This window comes from Triticum aestivum, chromosome 6B (genome assembly GCF_018294505.1).
Source record: "Triticum aestivum cultivar Chinese Spring chromosome 6B, IWGSC CS RefSeq v2.1, whole genome shotgun sequence".
Classification (NCBI taxonomy): Eukaryota; Viridiplantae; Streptophyta; class Magnoliopsida; order Poales; family Poaceae; genus Triticum; species Triticum aestivum.
In genome coordinates this window covers 550,413,619-550,435,857 of record NC_057810.1, presented here as the reverse complement: position 1 = coordinate 550,435,857, position 22,239 = coordinate 550,413,619, and positions in this window count along the sequence as shown.

Below are 22,239 nucleotides of genomic sequence, written 5' to 3'. Positions count from 1 at the left end.
AAAAAACTATACATGTATGCAAGGATGTGAAGTGTATGTGTAAAAAATTTCAGGATGAAATACCTTGAATTGCTAGCTGCACAAAAAAACGAAATCATGGACTTTGAAGATGAAGAGTACATATGCTAAAAAGCCTCAGATTTGTCTTTTTTGTGTAGCTCACATTTTAATGAATTTCGAGCTGAAAATTTGCACACATGTACATTATGTGTCTAGGTTCATGTGTATTTATTTTCAGAATTTTTTGAAACTGAAAAGTTTGAATTCTGAAGTTTTTAAATAAAGGCCTCCATGGAGCTCGGTCTCCGTTTGGCATTTTCGCCTATTCTGCAAATTTAAAAATTTAAATAAGGAACCGCTGGACTGTTCAATATTTGCTATACATAATCCGTTACCTAATTTTGCAATGCAGTTATGATCTATATTAAGTATTCGAAACATACAAAATTAGATGAGTATGTATACCATTACCGTAAACTATTATTAACAAAAGTTGTTTATTTACACATGCCATCACGACCACTTTTCCTATTGAAATAATATAGAATATTAGAAAAAACTGACCACCTCAGCCCACTAAATACCAATGCACCTAGATGCGTACTGATGTCAGAGTACTAACTGTCTTTTCTACTGGCTCAAAGATCTACCTTCGGTGGATGATGAAGAAAATTAACTACTCGCACGTAGTAGTGCTGTCCTCTGGATGCATGTTGAAGCAGCTAGAAGCTCATCGTCAACCGGTACCTCAGTACCTGCGCATGGGCGGCCATTGTCTCCCAAAGTTAACACCAGAGTACATCGCTACCCAGCTATGCATTAGACGCTAGCTTAGAGATGTGATTTTTCTCGCGGACCAAGCGCCTGTTCATTGGACGACAACAGCGTGTCCGCTTAAAACCTGCATGCACCTTTTCAGAGAGAGGCAACTATGGAGCGAGATGAACCTGTCCTCTTGTAGTTGACGGATGGATATAGGCGAATGCATCTAGAAATAGATCAAAACTCGTATGTGTTCAATCTGTTGACATATAAGCGGCCACGGTTTTATTCACTCCTCATGTCTGCATCCGATCAAATTAATGGCTATTTTGTCGATTGGATCTTTTGAATGACACTTCTCGGTCATCTAGTCAGGAGAACCTAGTAAATTGCAAGAATATATGGCATCGATCTTAATTCACAAAAGATAGAACATACGGTGCTGACCTCCTTGTTTTTTGCCTCATGCAGGAGATAGTTGCTTGGACGTGTTGAATCAAAATCTGCCTTGCTTCCTTGTCCACCATTGAAGAACGCAATCTTCGGCCATGCAGGCTAGGACGTGAGGAATCACAGGGAGGTTACCACCAGGCATGCATGGCAGCGGCGGCGGCGACTGCACGTGGATAGGAAAGATCGAAGATATTGGTTGTTTGATAGGAACTTTTTTTTTTTGGCGATCGGTGGTTTTGTCCAGATTGTATATAGGATTCGTTCTTGTCATGGGTGGATACCTGTTGTTTGTTAGGAACGTGCACGTGAAGATTTATATCTTTTTTTGGCGATCGATGGTTTTGCCTAGCAATTCCCGAATGCATATAGGATTCGTTCTGGTCATGGGTCCACCCTTTTACACGTGAAGCTTTATACCCTTTTTTTTGTCGATCGATGGTTTTGCATAGATTGTATATAGGATTCGTTCTGGTCATGGGTCCACCCTTGTTTTCACGAATATCTGATGGTCATAATTCGTCGGTTATAAAAGGCCCACCTAATTAATGGTTAGATGTTTCTAATTATTGTGGGATTTTCTAATCTATTTCTCTTTTTTCTGGTGAGGCTGTCAAATACTTTTTATATATACTAGCAAAAGAGCCCGTGCGTTGGAACGAGAGAGAAATATAACACACGCTCTTAACCTAACAACCATCACTCAAGAACACAATAGGTCCATCTCCTTTATTTTTGCGAGGCATCATATTTGTGTTGCCGCTTATCCTCCTTCTCACCCTCGCCGGCGATTGCCTCGGTGTTCACACAAAACAAAACAAAAACGTGTTTGAATATGGTTAAGGCGTCTCTCTCTCTCCCTCTCTCCTCCCTCTCCCTCCCTCTCTCTCTCCCGCTTTCTCTCACTCTCGCGATGAGAAATCTCTTATTTTCCCCTACGACATTTTTTCAGAGGTATGCATGTGTAGTATCGATGTTTTCTTTTCCCCATATTATTATAGTGGGGTGTTTATTTGCAATCTGGATCATCGCCGATATGAAAGGAAAACGGACCTTACGCTATAAATTATAAGTTTGCTCCCAAAATAATATTTTAAAAATATTTAACAGATAAATTAACATCATATTTAGATTACACACATTTTTCTAATAAAATTTCATATATAATATGTTAAAATCGAAGTTACGGTTTAAAAGATACGGATAATTTAGAAAATCATTTGTTTGACTTAAATATATTTTAAAATAATTTAAAAATACTTAACAGGTAAAAATGATCTCATATTCATATTCTACATATTTTTCTAATCAAATTTCATATATAACATGTTCAAATCGGAGTTACGGTTTAAAAGATATGGATGATTTAAAAAAACATTATTTGACTTAAATATGATCCGCGGATGAATGATCTAAAACATCAGGGTGGTTTTCGAAAAATGTAAAATAACGGTTCGGGTGTCACTTAAATCCGGATTGCGGGTTGATTTCAAGAAAACACAGGGACTTTTATGTAAAAATGTCATGACGGACAATTTGCTTTATTATTATATTAGGTAAAGATATAGATATGTTTTGACCTACCAATCAGATTTGAATGGAAACAGTTTCGCCCAACCTTGTTCGGTATTGGCTTATTTCTTAATCTGTCTTCCCCCTTTACGTCAGACTGGCATATACACCTCGGCACGATTTAAATCGCCAGGGGCTCTCTATTCAGCCATATATTTTTTCAAAAACAGGAAGTCCGAACACTCTCCGAGTAGATTTCGGCGTCCCGAATATTGCATTATATGCATCGACTCCGAATCATGTCTTGGGTCAATAGTTGGGTTGCCCGGCTCCTGTGTTTGCTACCTTACGTTTCGCTTGTTCGGCTAAGGTAGTAAAGGGAGAACTACTGTGACGATGTTTCTGGTTCGCCCGGTCAAGCATCTCAGTAGAGAAAGCCGAAAACTGACTGTCATAGTGCGGCGAGAGCTGGTCAGCAATTCAGCGACTTACTAAATCTCTAGCGATTTCTTCCATATTACACGAAGGACTGGCTCTTTCCAGTCAGGCGCTTAAGCCATCCAAGTTCGGATAGCCGCATACGCACCAGGGGCTCTCTTACATTCCCATGGTCAAACTCCTATGGCTAAGTGAGAGTGATAAAACCGAATAGTCTGATTGCCTAGTTCGCCGCACTGACACCTCCTTTACAGACCAAGATGTTGGGTCAAGTGTGGTCATGTGCTATTCCAAACACCCCCATAGTATCTACGTGGGGGCTGAAGCCGACGACTGGCAAACTCTCAGTGATAAAAATGGCCGCACAGGAGGAAAAATACTTTAAGATAAATGCATAAAATATATTACACAACCTTGGTTTATAATACATGGTCTGGGTAGCTCGGATACATTTACCTGAACATAATATCCTTCGAGCATTGACCCTCTATCAAACGGGCACCCTCAAGGACGTCCTCGAAATAGCGCTCCGGCTTGCGGCGGTCCTTGCCTCTGGGCGGACCCTCAACTGCCACGACGGCGGCCTTTATCTTCGCCCAGTGCATCTTGACACGGGCAAAGGCCATCCGCGCACCTTCTATGCACGCCAAGCGCTTGACAGTGTTAACTCGGGGCAAGGCTTCGCCGAGCCGCTTGACCAGGCCGAAGTAGCTGCTAGGAATGGGTCCGACTGGCCATAACCAGACTATGATGTCCTTCATGGCCAAACCAGACATCCTATGCAGCTCGGCTAGCTGCATCATCTGGTTATTTAGCAGCGCTGGCCGCTCCGGCGCCAGGTACTGCGACCAGAAGAGCTTCTCCGTCGTGTTCCCTTCTTGGGCCCGAAAATACTGGGCGGCGGCGGTAGCGCTCGGGAGATCCGCAAAGGCGTCTGGAGCACTTAATAGTCGATTTAGCAAACCATATCTCCGACCTCTAAATATACTCTGTAAAAGAAAAGTCTTACCAGCCACTATTTGTTCTGCTTGCTTGATCTCCTCGCGAGCCGCCCGGGACTCAGACCGCGCCTCCTTGGCCTCTTGGAGGGCCTTGGCGAGTTCGGTTGCCTGGGCCTTATTCTGCTCCTCCAGGGCTTCGCACCTATTGGCGGCATCTTGGAGCGCCCGCTCCACTTCGGTCACCCGCGCCACACACCTACGACGGGTAACCTGCTCAGCCTCTAGATCCGCAGCCGCTTTGTCAGCGGCCGCTTTGCTCGCCCTTGCCCCTTCCTTGGCTTTGGCAAGGGCACTCTTGAGGGTCTCGACCTCGGTTGCGGTGCCTACAATCATACACATAGCAGCACATGAGTTGAAATCTGAGTTTGCATCACAATTCAGGCTTGTAAGGGGTCTTTCAAAAGCATACCTTGGGCCTCATCGAACCGCTTGTTAATACGGTCAATCTCATCATCAGCCAGCTTTAGTTTCCGCTGGAGTTCGGAAACTTCCGCGTCCTTGGCTGAAGCTACTAGCAGTGAAGCCTGTTTATCAAAATAGACAAGTATTTTATCTCCGGAATATTTGATCCTCTGTCCGGCCCCTTTTTCAAAAAGCCGAATAAAGTCTCAGGGGCTACTATCTATACACAGGCATAGTTTTTACACATGCAAAAGCGGCTAAAGAATAGTAAATCGCATACCTCAAAGCCTGTTAGCATGCTGGTGAAAGCTTCATTCAGCCCGCTTTTTGCGGACTGAACCTTCTCAACCACCGTACCCATCAGGGTATGGTCCTCCTCCACGACGGAAGCACATCGAAGAGGTTCCCTCAAAGTATCCGGTGCCTCCGAATGATGGAGGTCATCGGTGGAGTCGGATCTCCCCCCTCCTTTAAAGGGGATTGCTCGCTCGATTCCGGAGCCGCGAGGGTCTTCAGAGTCGTATTCGGCCGGGGGCCGGACTAGTACGGGCCCCCGTCATTAGTTTACATGGGGGTTGCACCCCCCGTATTTTCGGCAGCCGAGGCATTACCCTCTGGTGCCGTTTCAGCGGCCTTCCGCACCTCTCCCTAGCCTAGAGAGGTCCTTTGGGACAACACCTCAGTGTCATCTGTGGCATGTGGCGGAGAGGCTCACGGAGGCGTTTCGCTCCCCATCATCTCCGGCGCCAAAGAGTTCCCCGAAGACGATGATTGTTGGGGAAGATCACGGGCCGGACTGAAATACATAAATGATATGTTATCCTACAATTTATAAAAGGCCGGATGTATGGATAGTATCTTTGAATACTTATGATTCGGCCAGGGGCTTCGGCCTGGGGTGTCCCTCGGGGATGGCTTCGGCGTCTGTTTCTGAATCGTCCGAAAGGGAGATCTTCCCCTTCTTGGACGCCTCCGCCTCTAGGTCCACAGAAGCCCCCACTTTTCTTCTTTCCCCCCTTAAGGGGAGAATTGCTATCCTCCTCTTCCTCTTCATCTTCATCCCCCTCGTGGGAGGAGAGAGCTTCGGTATCTCCGGACGTAGCGTCTGAAGTACCTTTTTGGCGAAGGCCACTTCTGGCCTCCTAGACCTTCTTCTTGGCCTTCTTCTCCGACGCCTGGTACGGAGCTGGGACCAGCATCTTCGTTAGAAGAGGAATGGCGGGGTCTTTGGGCATTGGAGCCGGACATCGGATCCGCTCCGCCTTCTTTGTCCATCCCTGAAGGAAGAATGGAAGGCTCAGCATACCCCTTGAATTTACAAATTGAAGTTATGTTCGAAAATCATAAAACTTACTGGAGTGGCCGAATGAGCATACTCGAGGCCGATGTCTTCGTTCGTCTCCGGCCACGACTTCTGGGCCTCGAAAAGCAGCTTCCAGATTTCTTCGTGCGTTGTGCCGAAGAATCGCTGTAGGGTCCGAGGGCCTGCTGGATTGAACTCCCACATGTGGAGAGATCATTGCTGGAAGGGAAGAATCCGGCTAAACATCATCACCTGGATCACATCAGCAAGGCTGGTGTTCTTCTCCATCATATTTTTGATGCACTTCTATAGCATCATCACTTCATCGGATGATGCCCAATCTAGACGCTTGTTAATCCATGATGTAAGACGCATCGGGGGTCCAGATCTCAACTTAGGAGCGGCCGCCCAGTTGGCGCCGCGGGGTTCGGTAATGTAGAACCACTCCTGCTACCATATCTTGACAGTCTCCACGAAGGCCCTTTTGGCTAGGTGACGTTCGGGAGCTTGCTCACCATGGCGCCTCTGCAGTCTGCGTGCTGCTCGTCAACCACCTTTGGCTTCACGTTGAAGACCTTAACCCATAGGCCAAAGTGGGGGGAATGCGGAGGAGCAGCTCACACACGACGATGAACGCCGAAATGTGGAGAAAGGAATTTGGGGTTAGATCATGGAAATCTAGCCCATAATAGAACATGAGGCCGCGGACGAAAGGGTGGAGAGGGAACCCTAGTCTGCGGAGAAAGCGGGGGATGAACACTACCCTCTCGTTAGGCTTGAGAGTGGGGATGATTTGCTTTTTGGCAGGGAGCCGGTGGGCGATGTCCGCGGCCAAGTACCCCGCTTCCCGGAATTCCTTGACGTTCCTCTCTGTGACGGAGGAAGCCATCCACTTGCCCTGCGAGCCAGATTCGAACATGGCTGGAGTGTTTGGTGGCGACGGGAAAGATAGAAACTTGGGCGCTGGAGCTCGAGGATGGAAGGGCTGAAGAAGAAGAAAGCATGAGGTAAAAATATGGATCCCTATCCTCTATAAAGGCAGTGAATATCAAGCGCCCCCTCGCGCGCCTTAAAACTCGCCTATTCCCAAGGGGTCGTGCAAACAGCACGGTTGGATTACCCAAACCCGTATTGTTGAGAATCTCGCAATAAGGGTCATGATCTCTGCTTTGACAAGACGTGTCAATGAAGACCGCGCCTCGAAACGCAAAGCGGGAGGCTAAAAAACAGTTCGAAATAATAATAAGGCCAGGCATAATGTCTCGCCAAAAAAGCTGTCAGTGGATATGACTTACTTTGTTTAAGTATTTTTCCCTTGTGTTTCAGGGTTGTAATTGTTATACAGAGCCGGATATAGTTCTCTTGTTCAACTGCTTTGGAGTATTCGGAGGAGGAACCCGCCTTGCAATGTCGAAGACAATCTGCGCACTGGACACATCGTCATTGAAGTCTGGTTTAGGGGCTACTGAGGGAGTCTTGGATTAGGGGGTCCCCGGGCGTCCGGGCTATGTGACATGGGCCGGACTGGTGGGTCGTGAAGATACAAGATAGAAGGCCTTCCCCCGTGTCCGGATGGGACTCTCCTTTGCATAGATGGCAAGCTTGGCGTTCGGGTGTATAATTTCCTTTCTCTGTAAACCGACTTTGTACAACCCTAGGCCCCTCTGTTGTCTATATAAACCCGAGGGTTTAGTCCGTAGAGGCTAAGACAAATCATACGGGCTATACATCTAGGGTTTAGCCATTACGATCTCGAGGAAGATCAACTCTTGTAACCCCTATACTCATCGAAGTCAATCAAACAGGAAGTAGGGTATTACCTCCATGGGCCCGAACCTGGGTAAACATTGTGTCCCCTGCCTCTTGTTACCTTTGATCCTCAGACGCACTATTCGGGACCCCCTACCCAAGATCGGCCGGTTTTGACACCGACAATAGTGCAACATACTAGTGGCACTCTCGTTTCAGTCATATTGGTGTAAAGCACATGAAGAAACTCCATATGGATGGACTTTTGGAATCACTTGATTATGAATCATTTGATGCTTGTGAAGCATGCCTCATTGGCAAGATGACTAAGACTCCATTCTCTGGAACAATGGAGCGAGCTACTGACTTACTGGAAATAATACATACTAATGTATGCGGTCCAATGAGTGTTGAGGCTCGTTGCGGGTATCGTTATTTTCGGACTTTCACAGATGATTTGAGCAGGTATGGGTATATCTAATTAATGAAACATAAGTCTGAAACATTCGAAAAGTTCAAAGAATTTCAGAGTGAAGTGGAAAATCATTGTAACAAGAAAATAAAGTTTCTACGATCTGATCGTGGAGGCGAATATTTGAGTTATGAGTTTGGTCTTCATTTGAAACAATGTGGAATAGTTTGACAACTCACACCACTTGGAACACCACAGTGTAATGATGTGTCCGAACGTCAAAACCATACTTTATTAGATATGGTGCGATCTATGATGTCTCTTACCGATTTACTGCTATCGTTTTGGGGTTATGCTTTAGAGACGGCTGCATTCACATTAAATAGGGCACCATCTAAATCCGTTGAGATGACACCATATGAACTATGGCTTAGCAAGAAACCTGAACTGACGTTTCTTAAAATTTGGGGCTGTGATGCTTATGTAAAAAAGCTTCAACCTGATAAGCTCGAACCCAAATTGGAGAAGTGCGTCTTCATAGGATACCCAAAAGAAACTGTTGGGTACACCTTCTATCACAGATACAAAGGCGAGACATTTGTTGCTAAAAATGGATCCTTTCTAGAGAAGGAGTTTCTCTCGAAAGAAGTGAGTGGGAGGAAAGTAGAACTTGATGAGGTAGTTGTACCTTCTCTCGAATTGGAAAGTAGTTCATCACAGAAATCAGTTCCAGTGATTCCTACACCAATTAGTGAGGAAGCTAATGATGATGCATGAAACTTCAGATCAAGTTACTACTGAACCTCGTAGGTCAACCAGAGTACGGTCTGCACCAGAGTGATATGGTAATCCTGTTCTAGAAGTCATGTTACTAGAGCATGACGAACCTACGAACTACAAGGTAGCGATAATGATCCCAGATTCTGCGAAATGGCTTCAGGCCATGAATTCTGAGATAGGATCCATGTATGAGAACAAAGTGTGGACTTTGGTGGACTTGCCCGATGATCGTCAAGCCATTGATAATAAATGGATCTTCAAGAGGAAGACGGACGTTGATGGTAGTGTTACTATCTACAAAGCTCGACTTGTCGCAAAAGGTTTTCGACAAGTTCAAGGTGTTGACTATGATGAGATTTTCTCACTCGTAGCGATGCTTAAAGTCTGTCTGAATCATGTTAGCAATTGCCACATTTTATGAAATATGGCAAATGGATGTCAAAACTGCATTCCTTAATGGATTTGTTGTATATGATGCAACCAGAAGGTTTTCTCAATCCTATAGGTGCTAAAAAGTGTGCAAGCTCCAACGATCCATCTATGGACTCGTACAAGCATCTCGGAGAAGGAATATAGGCTTTGATGAATTGATCAAAGCATATAGTTTTATACAGACTTGTGGTGAAGCCTATATTTACAAGAAGTGAGTGGGAGCACTACAGCCTTTCTGATAAGTATATGTGAATGACATATTGTTGATTGAAAATGATGTAGAATTTTCTGGAAAGCATAAAGGAGTATTTGAAAGGAGTTTTTCAAAGGAAGACCTCGGTGAAGCTACTTACATATTGGGCATCAAGATCTATAAAGATAGATCAAGACGCTTGATAAGACTTTCGATGAGTACATACCTTTATAAGATTTTGAAGGAGTTCAAAATGGATCAGTCAAAGAAGGAGTTCTTGCCTGAGTTGTAAGGTATGAAGTTGAGTAAGACTCAAAACCCGACCACGGCAGAAGATAGACAGAGAATGAAAGTCATTCCCTATGCCTCAGCCATAGGTTCTATAAAGTATGCCATGCTGTGTACCAGATCTATTGTGTACCTTGCCATGAGTTTGGCAAAGGGGTAGAATAGTGATCCAGGAGTAGATCACTGGATAACAGTCAAAATTATCCTTAGAGGACTAAGGAAATATTTCTTGATTATGGAGGTGATAAAGAGTGCATCGTAAAGAGTTACGTCGATGGAAACTTTAACACCGATCTGGATGACTCTGAGTCTCAATCTGGATACATATTGAAAGCGGGAGCAATTAGCTAGAGTAGCTCCATGCAGAGCATTGTAGACATAGAAATTTGCAAAATACATACGGATCTGAATGTGGCAGACCCGTTGACTAAACTTCTCTCACAAGCAAAACATGATCACATCTTAGTACTCTTTGGGTGTTAATCACATGGCGACATGAACTAGATTATTGACTCTAGTAAACCCTTTGGGTGTTGGTCACATGGCGATGTGAACTATGGGTGTTAATCACATGGTGATGTGAACTATTGGTGTTGAATCACATGGCGGTGTGAACTAGATTATTGACTCTAGTGCAAGTGGGAGACTGGAGGAAATAGGCCCTAGAGGCAATAATAAAGTTGTTATTTACATTTCCTTATATCATGATAAATGTTTATTATTCATGCTAGAATTGTATTAACCAGAAACTTAGTACATGTGTGAATACATAGACAAAACAGAGTGTCCCTAGTATGCCTCTACTTGACTAGCTCGTTAATCAAAGATGGTTAAGTTTCCTGACCATAGACATGTGTTGTCATTTGATCAACGGGATCACATCATTAGAGAATGATGTGATGGACAAGACCCATCCGTTAGCTTAGCATAATGATACAATAGTGATCCAGGAGTAGATCACTGGACAACGGTCAAAATTATCCTTAGAGGACTAAGTAAATATTTCTCGATTATGGAGGTGATAAAGAGTTCATCGTAAAGAGTTGCGTCGATGCAAGCTTTAACACCGATCTGGATGACTCTGAGTCTCAATCTGGATACATATTGAAAGTGTGAGCTTAGCTAGAGTAGCTCCATGCAGAGCATTGTAGACATAGAAATTTGCAAAATACATACAGATCTGAATGTGGCAGACCCGTTGACTAAACTTCCCTCACAAGCAAAACATGATCACACCCTAGTACTCTTTGGGTGTTAATCACATGGCGATATGAACTAGATTATTGACTCTAGTAAACCCTTTGGGTGATGGTCACATGGCGATGTGAACTATGGGTGTTAATCACATGGTGATGTGAACTATTGGTGTTGAATCACATGGCGGTGTGAACTAGATTATTGACTCTAGTGCAAGTGGGAGACTGAAGGAAATATGCCCTAGAGGCAATAATAAAGTTGTTATTTATATTTCCTAATATCATGATAAATGTTTATTATTCATGCTAGAATTGTATTAGCCGGAAACTTAGTACATGTGTGAATACATAGACAAAACAGAGTGTTCCTAGTATGCCTCTACTTGACTAGCTCGTTAATCAAAGATGGTTAAGTTTGCTGACCATAGACATGTGTTGTTATTTGATCAAAGGGATCACATCATTAGAGAATGATGTGATGGACAAGCCCCATCCGTTAGCTTAGCATAATGATCGTTAAGTTTTATTTCTATTGCTTTCTTCATGACTTATACATATTCCTCTGACTATGAGATTATGCAACTCCCGAATATCGGAGGAACACCTTGTGTGCGTTCAAACATGACAACATAACTGGGTGATTATAAAGATGCTCTACAGGTGTCTCCGAAGGTGTTTGTTGGGTTGGCATAGATCGAGATTAGGATTTGTCACTCCGAGTATCGGAGAGGTATCTCTGGGCCCTCTCAGTAATGCACATCACTATAAGCCTTGAAAGCAATGTGACTAATGAGTCTGTACACGATGATGCATTACGGAACGAGTAAAGAGACTTGCCGGTAATGAGATTGAACTAGGTATGATGATACGGACGATCAAATCTCGGGCAACTAACATACCGATGACAAAGGGAATAACGTATGTTGTTATTGCGGTTTGACCGATAAAGATCTTCGTAGAATATGTAGGAACCAATATGAGCATCCAGGTTCCGCTATTGGTTATTGACCAAAGATGTGTCTCTGTCATGTCCACATAGTTCTCAAACCCGTAGGGTCCGCACGCTTAATGTTTGATGACAATTTGTATTATGAGTTAAGTGTTTTGGTGACCGAAGTTTGTTCAGAATCCCGGATGAGATCGCGTACATGACGAGGAGTCTCGAAATGATTGAGAGGTAAAGATTGATATATTGAAACGTTGTATTCGGACGCCGGAAGGGTTCCGGAGTGTATCGGGTACAAACCGGAGTACCGGAGGGGTTACTGGAAACCCCCGGGGAAAGATATGGGCCATATGGGCCATAGGAGGGAGGCTAACTAGCCCACAAGGGGCTGGTGCGCCCCCCACAAGGGAGGAGGCCGAATTGGACTAGGGAAGGGGGCGCCACCCCCCTTTCCTTCTCCTACTCCCTCTCCTTTCCCCCTTTCCCCCTCCATGAGAAGGAAAAGAAGGGGGGCCGAATCCTACTAGGACTGGAGTCCTAGTAGGACTCCCCTCTCCTTGGTGCGCCCCTTGTGGCTGGCCTCCTCCCTCTCCTCCTTTATATACGGGGGCAGGGGGCACCCCGAAGCACAACATTTGTTCTCTTAGCCGTGTGCGGTGCCCCCTCCATAGTTTACTCCTCCGGTCATAGCGTCGTAGTGCTTAGGTGAAGCACTGCGGATCACATCACCATCACCGTCACCACGCTGTCATGCTGACGGAACTCTCCCTCGACCCTCTGCTGGATCAAGAGTTTGAGGGATGTCATTGAGCTAAACGTGTGCTGAACTCGGAGGTGCCGTACGTTTGGTACTGGATTGGTTGGATCGTGAAGATGTTCAACTACATCAACCGCGTTAAACTAACGCTTGTGCTTTCGGTCTACGAGGCTACATGGACACACTCTCCCCCTCTTGTTGTTATGCTTCTCCTAGATAGATCATGCGTGATCGTAGGAAAGTTTTTGAAATTGCACGCTACGTTCCCCAACACATGAATGCGTAGCCTTTGAGGATGATCATGTGGAATGTCTATGGGCTAAACGCTCTGGCCCGTCGAAACGCTGTTTTCCAGGTTGTTAATTCGACAAGCCTGACTATTGTTTGTCTCCAGGAAACAAAAGTGCATGATGTACCAATGACTGTTGTACGCCAGTGCCTTGGCGCTAAATATGAGAACTTTTTCTACTTGCCAGCCATGGGGACACGAGGTGGGATCTTGGTGGCATGGGACGCTACGATTACACAACTCTCGAGTCCACACTATACTTACCATACACTCACAACACTTGTGATGTGTCCGGAAGACGAGCGGCCATGGTGGCTCACCAGTGTGTATGGGCCGCAGGATGAGGCCGACAAGGTGGAGTTTTTGCAAGATCTAGTCGACATCCGTGACTTGCATGTTGGGCTCTGGTTGGTGGGTGGAGATTTCAATCTCATTGCTAAGGAGGAATACAAAATAAATGCTTTGATCAATTTCAGGATGATGGGGAGGTTCCGGGCGAAGTTAAACATGCTGGAGCTAAAGGAGCTCTACCTAAATGGTACACGATGCACGTGGTCTAATGAGAGGAAGGTGGCCACTATGGAGAAGATCGATCATGTGTTCGTGTCAAACGAGTGGGATGAGGCGTATCCGACGTGCTTTCTCTCGGCTTTGGGCACCGCGGTCTCGGATCATTGCCCGTTAATGTTGGACATGAATGTGTCCATCTGTACTAAGAGGAGGTTCAAGTTTGAGTCTATCTGGATTCATGCGGAAGGATTTTCCGATGTGGTCAAGTTGGCTTGGACTACGACACCTGGGGCCTCTAATGATTACCTTACGTTGCAAAACAAGCTAAGGGCCATAGCGTTGAGCCTTCAAAAGTAGAGTGATCGCTGGATTGGTAACATGAAGCTACAAATTGTCATTGACTTGAGGTTATCAAGCAATTGGATTGCTATGGAGGCAAGGGTGCTATCGGATGCGGAGAGGGAGTTGCGTAAGTGTTTGAAGAGGAAGCTCTTAGGCTTGAGCTCATTGGAGAGAACAATCGCTAGGCAGCGATCGAGAATGCTGCAACTACGTGAGGGCGACGGGAAAACGAGGCTTTTTCACCAGCAAGCAAGTCATAGGCAAAGGAAGAACGTCATGCGGACGGTGAGGTATAATGATCAACTATACTCTGGGCAGGAAGAAGTTGCATCAGTTGTGGATGCGTACTTTGGCGCGGCCTTTGGTGCCTCAGACTCTAGAAGGCACGCGCTAAACTTGGAGGAGTTGGGCCTTCCGCGCCTTGATCTATTGCACCTCGACCGGCCGTTTACCAAGGAGGAAGTTGAAGGGGTGATCAAGTCGATGCCCCGGGATAAAGCGCCGGGTGTGGATGGTTTTACTGGCAGGTTTTACGCAACATGTTGGAGTATAGTCAAAGAAGATTTCATGAGAGCCATGGATTGTTTTTACAAGGGTGACATGAGGGGCCTGTCGGCCATCAACAAGTCCTTAGTCTCTCTTCTGCCCAAGAAAGAAGGAGCCCTGGAAGTGAGTGACTTCAGACCCATAAATCTTGTGCATGGGGCAGTGAAGATTTTTCGAGAAGGTGCTTGCATGTAAACTGGTGGAGGGTCTACCTAAATTGGTTGGTAACCACTAAAGTGCTTTTGTCAAGGGCAGATCATTGCACAATAAATTCATGCTTGTGCAAAGCACGGCAAGATGGCTGCATGCATTGAGAAACTCCGCTATTCTGCTTAAGCCGAACAGTACAAAAGCTTTCGACTCGGTGCAATGGCCCTTCTGGGTGTTGCAGCATATGGGCTTCGGGCCAAGGTGGAGATCATGGATTCGTGGGATCCTTTCAACATCCACCACAAAAGTTATGGTAAATGGTGACCCAGGTGACACGATCTACAACTGCAAAGGGCTACGGCAAGGGGATCCTATCTCCCCAACGCTATTCATTCTAACTATGGAGCCAATGCAGAAGATGGTGCAGTTGACCGTGACCCGAGGGGTGCTGGCACCCTTGGTGCGTGTGGGCATTGAGAAGCGACTATCAATCTTTGCGGACGGTGTTGTATTTTTTGTCAAGCCCAATGTCGGTGTCAAAACCGGCGGATCTCGGGTAGGGGGTCCCGAACTGTGCATCTAGGCGGATGGTAACAGGAGACAAGGCACACGATGTTTTTACCCAGGTTCGGGCCCTCTCGATGGAGGTAAAACCCTACTCCTGCTTGATTGATATTGATGATATGGGTAGTACAAGAGTGGATCTACCATGAGATCAAGGAGGCTAAACCCTAGAAGCTAGCCTATGGTATGATTGTTGTTCTATCCTACGGACTAAAACCCTCCGGTTTATATAGACACCGGAGAGGGCTAGGGTTACACAGAGTCGGTTACAATGGTAGGAGATCTGCATATCTGTATCGCCAAGCTTGCCTTCCACGCCAAGGAAAGTCCCATCCGGACACAGGACAAAGTCTTCAATCTTGTATCTTCATAGTCTTGGAGTCCAGCCGATGATGATAGTTCGGCTATCCGGACACCCCCTAGTCCAGGACTCCCTCAGTAGCCCCCGAACCAGGCTTCAATGACGACGAGTCCGGCGCGTATATTGTCTTCGGCGTTGCAAGGCGGGTTCTCCTCCAAATTCCATGTGCTTGCCGAATAGTGTCCGGCTTCCTTATAAATGTTGCGCTCCTCGGCTTCCACGTCCAATAATGGCCCTCTTCCACGTGTCGTATGAATGCGAAAAGCCAGGGTATTTTTACGTTTTACCCCCAAGCTGCACGAATAAACTGCCTATAAGAGAGGCAAGGATCTAGATCAAAATCACACCATCCTCCTTCCGCGAGTACTCATCAGAGCGCCTCTGACAAAAATCCACTCCATCATGGACAGTCGACGCGGCTCCTCCTCTCACGCTCCCAGCCCTCAGCCAGGAGATTGGAGGAGATGTTCAGTTCCGCACAGCGAGCTGGTGACGCTCCAAGCGGAGGGATACCTTCCTCCGACCTTCATGGTCCCGGTTCGAGCCGGACTAGCCACCTACAAAGGTGGAAAGCAGGCGGAGAACACCCCCAATCCCTCCAAAGGAGAGCGGGTGTTTTTCGTCCCTTATCTAATAAGGGGGCTCGGATTTCCCATACATCCGTTTCTCCGGGGGCTCCTGGAGTTCTACGGACTCCAGCTTCATCACCTTACACCCGCCTCCATTTTGCACATTGCGGGTTTTGTAGCTCTTTGCGAGCTGTTCTTGGGCATCGAGCCCCATTTTGCGCTGTGGAAGAGATTGTTTTGCCTCGTACCCCATTCTCACGAGGGGTCGATATATCAAGTGGGCGGAGCCGAAATATGGCGCATCACCGGGACCGGATATCTATCCGGAACCCCGAAGAAGGCGTCCGAAGACTGGCCTTCGGAATGGTTTTATATGGAAGACGCCCCACTGCCAGACCCAGTTCGAATCGGCCTCCCGGAGTTCAGCAACGCTCCTCTGAAGAAACGCCTGAGTTGGCGCCCGCGGAGCCCTCAACGGGAAGATGATAGGAGTGTCCAATATCTGATGGGCCGGATAAGGTTACTGGCCCATTCCGGATTGACCATGATTGGAGTCATGGCCACGTGCATTATGCGAGGGGTGCAGCCGCTCCAATATAGGGGCCACCCCATGTGGGATTTCAACGGGGAGAATGACGCCACCCGTGATGGCCGCAAGGGGCCGGGATCGGCTGCCGATCTGGTGAAGATCCTGTCCGGCTTGTACAAGAAGGAGAAGGAGGACTTCCTCCGCACGAGTCCATTGAATGGATTCTCCATGAATAACCCTCGGAGCTGGGTAAGTGGACGTTTATCTATCCGATCCGTGCTTTCAAAGTTAAGTGTCTTACTTTATGATTTCGACGCAGGAACTGCGCCGGGATGTGGAGGGCATACAAAGCCCGACTCCACAACCCGAGGATCCGGGAAGATCCCTTGATCCGGCCTCCGGAGAGGATCCGGACATAGAGGTGGAGCTGATTGACGGGGTGTTCCACCAACTTAGCATGGACAATGCTCTAGTCGCCATTACAGCTGACTACCCCGGTTTATCTCCGGCTTCCCAAGTAACTACGACCGGAGTCCTGACACCATTACTTCATCTGTGCTTATTTCTGACCACCGTATACCAACGGTGTCTCGCAGGAGGTGCCTTCAAGGCGGGAAGCCGAACCCGCGGCGGCTGACCAACAAGGGTCAATTCGGCCCAGTAGGCGGAAGAGGGGTGCGGTGCGAATCGAAACATCACCACAACGGTATAGCACGCCACCGTTTTTAAGGGAAAGATTCCTGGGAGGTATATTAATACTCATGACTTTTCCAGGAGAAAGAGCACTCGCCGAACTATGCCCAGAGAGGTTGCCAACCAAGCCTCCGCCAGCCAGGCTCCAACACCTGGTTCGGAGGGGGAGGCGAGCGCAAGGCGCGAGCCGGATGCTCCTCCAACGGAGGATGCCGACAGGCTGTCCGCCACCAGGTCTGAGGTGGAGAGCGCCATGAATCACAGGCGCCGCCGAACAGTTCTTCGTGACGCGTGTTTCTCCCTGGAGGTGTTGAATGCCTTTAATGCGGGAGACGCGCACCTCCGTGCCGCTCAAGATGGTTTGACCAGAGCCACGGAGCAGTATGTGAAAGACATACGGGTAAGGAATTTTAATAGTTATATATGCCAATAGCCCCCGAGACTTAAAGTAGTTAGAATAACTGATTTAAGGATCATTTTACATGCAGGATCTTACGGAGAAGAATACCCACCTGTCCCAGGAGCTTCAAGAGTGCAAGGCCCAACTTGAGGCCGCACTAGCCGCCGCAGGAGGAGAAACAAAGACCCCCTCTGGTAACACATATTTCAAAAGGATAAGCGGTTTATGAAGTGCGGCATGCATATAAGTCTGACAATAATATTGCAGATGTTGCCGGACTTGATCCGGACAAGCAGCAGCTACTGCGCCAGCTGAAGGCCGGCGAGAGGGTGCTTATGAAGGTGCAGCAGGAGAGGAACAAACTCCAAGATGCCCACACCCAGCTGGGCGAAGAGCTAAAAGGTGTTCGGGCCCAGCTGTCTGGCTCCGTGAAGGAGAATCAGCGGCTTCGTCGCGGCATTTATAGTAAGTGCTTGAGCAAACTCTTTTGAAAAGAAGAGTTCGGCGACGGAGTCGATTGACAGAAATATGTCTGTAGGTGTGCTCACGGGTCATCCTACGGAGGAAATGCCCAGTTCAATGGGTGATCTGCTTCCCGAGCTACTGCAGCTGCACGAACGTGCTCGGCAGGCGATGAGCGGCGTCGTCCAGGCCTTATGGTCGTCCGTCTCCCTGCCCGAGGGTCTTGGAGGGCTTGCGGAGAAGCTTCAGGGAGCATGGCAGCGCTTCCGTCTATGGAAGATATCGGCCTGCCGTCAAGGCACCCGGGAGGCCTGGGCCATGGTGAAGACGCGGTACACGAAGGCCGATCCGAACCACATGGCCGAGGTCGGACCTGTGGGGCCCGATGGGAAGGAGATTCCTGTGAGCTTAATGTACGGCCAAGTAGAGTTGGCCGCTAAGTATTCCCAACGGGACTGTAAGCTAGACAACCTGTTAGATGGGATTGAAGAGGAGTACAATTAGTCAATTTGACGATGTAATCTAAAATGACATGAAAAATGCCTTCTAGCCGGATTGTAGATCGTTTGTCTTTGCGGACCTTTTTGCTTCAACCTCAGGACCCTAGAGTCCGGAGTGTGTCCGAATACCCTCACAGTTATGAAAAAACCGGGGCATGCATGGAGACCAGGCGTAGGGGTCATTAGTGCTTTATCAGACAAGTGCCCAACTAGTTATGTTATATTACATGGTTAGTAAGAAACATCTTCCAGGGAGAATAGTTCTGTTAGGGGTTCCTTTCCCTGGGAGGCATGCCCTAAAGTGCATGTCCGGACTGCGAAAAGAGCAGAAAAGCATCTGGGGGCAGATAGATAAATAAATAAGAAATCATCTTTCAAGTCACCGACCGAATATTCCCTTAATAACGCTAGCTTTCGGCTTCACCCAGTCTGAGGTACACATCCGGCTGACCCGGCAGTAACAATCGCAGAGGTGCTCCCTTTACCTCCTAGCCGAACAATCGGGAACGTAGGGGTAAGCACAGGAGCCAGGCAACCCAGCTTGGCCAAAACTTAAGTCATATCGATGCATATAATGGTGAGTAAAAGGTACACGCGGAAGTGTGACGCATGTGTTGGGCATGAAGCACGTATAAATAAGCTTCTGTTAAAGAAGCCCCCAGGTATAATGAGTGCGAGCAGCACGTCAAGTGTGTGCTAACAATGCGCAGGTCAGCCCACAAAGGCTTTACGAAAAGAAGGGAGGAAGGAAGAGAAAAAAAACAAAAGACAACAAACGTATAAAATGTGGACGAAGGAAGGATACGAACTCTGAGCCCGGTGCTAGGCGTAGAATCTTCAGAGGCGGGCTGCGTTCCATGGGTTCGGCTCGAGTCGATTGTTCGATGCATTTCATAGACGGAATGCTCCGCCGGTTAGGACTTGATCGATGATGAAGGGACCTTCCCACTTGGGCTTGAGTTTGTCCTTTTTCTTGTCCGGCAGACGTAGAACTAGTTCGCCAACATTGTAAGTTTTGGCCCGTACTTCTCTACTTTGATATCTTCGAGCCTGCTGCTGATAGAATGCGGAACGAGCCTTTGCCATGTCGCGCTCCTCCTCCAATGCGTCCAAACTGTCCTGCCAATCCAACTCGGCTTCTCTTTCTTCGTACATGCACACTCGAGGTGAGTCATGAATTATATCGTAGGGCAAAACTGCCTCTGCACCGTATACCATAAAGAATGGCGTGAATCCGGTAGTACGATTTGGCGTGGTCCGCATCCCCCAGAGTACGGAGTCGAGCTCCTCCACCCAGTGCATGTTTAGATTCCATGAGGGACCGCACTAACCTGGGTTTAATGCCGCTCATGATTAGATCATTTGCTCGTTCGACTTGACCGTTAGTTTGAGGGTGATAGACTGAAGCGTAGCCGAGCTTGATGCCCATGTTTTTGCACCAGAGTTTAACCTCGTCGGCCGTGAAGTTCGTGCCGTTATCAGTGATGATGCTGTGGGGGACGCCATAGCGGTGTACTACCCCAGATATGAAGTCTATCACAGGTCTGGATTCGGCCGTTTTAACCGGCTTGGCCTGTGTCTCCGGTTGGGGACATCAATACGACGCCAGCCCCCAAGCCGGCCAACATTTTGGAGCCATCAAAATGCATGATCCAATTGGAGTATGCGCCGTACTCTTTAGGGAGTTCGGCTTCGGTCCATTCGGCGATGAAGTCAGCCAAAACTTGCGACTTTATAGCTCGCCGTGGTTTGTAGGTTATGTCGAATGGTAAGAGCTCAATAGCCCATTTTGCGATCCTGCCCGTCGCGTCGCGATTGTTTATAATGTCGTTGAGAGGTACTTCGGAGGCCACTATTATCGAACACTCTTGAAAGTAGTGTCGCAGCTTTCGGGATGCCATGAACACCGCGTATGCTATCTTTTGATAATGTGGATACCGGGACTTGCATGGAGTTAAGACAGTGGATACGTAGTACACTGGTTTTGGAAGAGGGAATTTGTGTCCTTCTGTTTCTCGTTCGATGACGAGTACCGCGCTGACAACTTGATGTGTTGCCGCGATATATAATATCATCGGTTCGCCCAGGTTGGGCGCGGCCAGGACCGGATTTGTTGCCAATGTGGCCTTTATTTCTTTGAGTCTGGCCGTGGCAGCATCCGTCCATTCGAAGTGTTCGGTGCGCCGGAGGAGGCGATAGAGGGGCAATGCCTTTTCTCCCAAACGGGAGATGAAGCGGCTTAGAGCCGCCACGCATCCAGTCAGTTTTTGTATTTGTTTGAGGTCTTTTGGGATATCCAATTGTGACAGAGCTCGGATCTTGGCTAGGTTTGCTTCAATTCCTCTACCGGATACAATGAAGCCCAAGAGCTTTCTGGCTGGTATGCCAAAAACGCATTTTTCCAAGTTGAGCTTAATGTCATATGCTCGGAGGTTGTCGAATGTGAGCCTCAAATCATCTACTAGAGTTTCGACGTGTTTGGTCTTAACGACCACATCGTCTACGTATGCCTCCACTGTTTTGCCGATCTGGGTAGCCAGACATGTCTGAATCATGCGCTGATATGTTGCGCCGGCGTTTTTGAGTCCAAAGGGCATTGTGTTGAAGCAGAATGGTCCGTATGGAGTAATGAATGCCGTTGCGGCCTGGTCTGTTTCCGCCATCTTGATTTGATGGTATCCAGAGTATGCGTCGAGGAAGCACAATGAATCGTGCCCTGCGGTAGCATCGATGATTTGGTCAATGCGGGGAAGGGGGAAAGGATCCTGTGGACAGGCCTTGTTAAGGTCTTTAAAATCGACACAAAGGCGCCAGGATTTGTCCTCTTTGGGTACCATTACCAGGTTCGCTAGCCAGTCCGGATGTTTTATATCTCTGATGAATCCGGCTTCTAATAGTTTGGCAAGATCCTCTCCCATTGCCTGTCTTTTGGGTTCGAAAAATCACCGAAGAGCCTGTTTGACTGGCTTGAATCCTTTTAGGATGTTTAGGCTGTGTTCTGCCAGCCTGCGTGGGATTCCTGGCATATCTGAAGGGTGCCAGGCAAAAATGTCCCAATTTTCCCGAAGGAATTCTCGTTGTGCGGCGTCTACATCAGGGTTTAATTGTGCCCCAATGGAGGTCGTCTTTGTGGGGTCCGTTGGATGGACCTGGAATTTGACTATTTCGTCTGCTCGTTTAAAAGAGGTGGACTTAGATCTCTTATCGAGTATCACATCGTCCCTATTCACCATGGAGCGTAGCGCAGTGAGTTCCTCTGCCGCTAGGGCTTCGGATAGTGCCTCTAGGGCTAGTGCGGCTGTCTTATTTTCAGCGCGGAGTGCTATGTCCGGATCACTGACAAGAGTGATGATTCCATTGGGTCCGGGCATTTTAAGCTTCATGTACCCGTAATGGGGTATAGCTTGGAAAATTGTGAATGCCTCTCGCCCTAATAAGGCGTGATATCCGCTGCTGAACGGGGCCACTTGGAACGTGACCTCCTCGGACCTGTAATTGTCCGACGAGCCGAACACCACATCTAGTGTGATTTTTCCTATGCCGCGTGCTTCCCGACTAGGGATTATTCCTCTAAAGGTTGTGCTGCTTCGCTCAATGCGGCTCCAGTCTATTTCCATTTTTTTGGAGGGTTTCCTCGTAGATGAGGTTTAATCCGCTGCCGCCATCCATGAGTACCTTGGTAAGACGAAAGCCGTCCACTATT